Source organism: Macaca mulatta, chromosome 3 (genome assembly GCF_049350105.2).
Source record: "Macaca mulatta isolate MMU2019108-1 chromosome 3, T2T-MMU8v2.0, whole genome shotgun sequence".
Taxonomy (NCBI): Eukaryota; Metazoa; Chordata; class Mammalia; order Primates; family Cercopithecidae; genus Macaca; species Macaca mulatta.
The window spans coordinates 135646036-135647815 of NC_133408.1; the positions used below are offsets into that span (position 1 = coordinate 135646036).

A 1780-nucleotide genomic window follows, 5' to 3' on the forward strand; every position below is an offset into this window, starting at 1 on the left:
TCCACCTCAAAACCCCCTTCTGGGACCTCCACCTTACGCTTCACCCTTGCCCCCTGTCTTGTCCCCAGCTCTTTCCTCTACCGCCTCGGCCCCTACCCTTTCTCCAACTTCTCCCTCGGCCCCTCCCTCCACCCCGTCTCCTTCTCCAGCCCCGCCCAAACTCACCCCTCGGACGCCGCCGCCGACACCTCCTCGTCTCCGCTTGCGTCGGACTGAGGACCCAGAAGGCCCTTCCACTTAGCAATCCTCCCTTTTTCCCCTCCGTACCGTCAATCACACGGTCCAGTACTGGCCCTTCTCTGCCTCTGACCTCTATAACTGGAAGACCCATAACCCTTCCTTTTCCCAAGACCCTCAGGCCCTAACCTCGTTAATAGAATCCATTCTCCTCACCCACCAGCCCACCTAGGATAATTGCCAGCAACTCCTGCAGGTCCTCTTAACCACTGAAAAAGGCAGCGGGTCCTCTTGGAGGCCCGGAAAAATGTGCCAGGACCAGGAGGCCTCCCAACCCAACTTCCCAATAAAATAGACGAGGGATTTCCCCTCCCCCGCCCGGACTAGGACTATGAAACGGCACCAGGTAGGGAGAGTCTCCAAATCTATCGCCAGGCTCTGTTGGCGGGTCTCAAAGGGGCAGGAAAACGCCCCACAAATTTGGCCAAGATAAGAAAGAAACCCCTGAGGAAAGGGAAGCCAGGTCAGCGAAGGAACAGATAGAGCGAGAGGATCGTAAGAACCGAGTAAAGGATAAGCATTTAACAAAAATCCTGGCGGCAGTTGTGAGAGAGAAAGGACCAAGGAGAGAGGAAAAAGCGGAGGCGGCCAAAAGTGGAAAAAGACCAGTGTGCCTACTGCAAAGAACAGGGGACTCGCGGAGGCGTTAAGGACGAAAGAGGGCGCGGCCAACTCCCGGGGGGGACGGCAGGCCGAGAGCGCAGCGCCCAGGCCTGGCGCCGAGCCTGAGCCCGCCGGACGGGAGGCGGCCCCGCCGCAGGCTCGGCTCCGGCCCCAGCCCCGCCAGCATGGCCGGCCGGACCGTACGGGCCGAAACCCGGAGCCGGGCCGAAGATGACATCAAGAAGGTAATGGCGACCATCGAGAAGGTCCGGAGATGGAAGAAGCAATGAGTGACTGTGGGTGACACTTCCCTTCGTATCTTCAAGTGAGTGCCAGTGGTGGACCCCCAGGAGGAGGAGCAAAGGCGGGCAGGTGGCGGGGCAAAGAGATCCCGTGGCCGGGAACGTCGGGGCAGGGGCGCCAGTCCCCGAGGGGGTGGCCCTCTCATCCTGCTGGATCTCAATGATGAGAACAGCAACCAGAGTTTCCATTCGGAAGGTTCCCTGCAAAAAGGCACAGAGCCCATTCCTGGGGGGGCCCCCCAGCCCAGCCGCCCTGTGTCACCTGCCGGACCCCCAGAAGGGGTCCCTGAGAAAGCTCAGCCCCCACGGCTGGGCCAAAAGAAAAATCCCGGGGGGCATAACTGCTGGCAGCACTGACGAACCCCCAATGCTGACCAAGGAGGCCCTGGCAATGATCCAGCAGATGCATGCCTAGACACACTTGAGTAATCAAAAGCTAAAATTACTGATTGAAAAAACTGACTTTCTAATCCCAAAGGCAAGTACCCTCGTAGAACAAGTGACATCTGCCTGTAAGGTCTGTCAGCAGGTAAACGCTGGGGCTACCCGAGTGCCAGAAGGGAAACGAACTCGTGGTAACTGCCCAGGAGTCTATTAGGAAATAGACTTCACAGAAGTAAAACCTCACTATGCTGGAT

General features: G+C 58.4%; 1 pseudogene; it reads left to right on the top strand.

Moving 5' to 3' along the window:
- The first annotated feature begins 535 nt into the window (after positions 1-535).
- On the top strand, positions 536-1572 carry LOC114676756 (B-cell CLL/lymphoma 7 protein family member C pseudogene; annotated as a pseudogene).
- Positions 1573-1780: the final 208 nt, after the last annotated feature.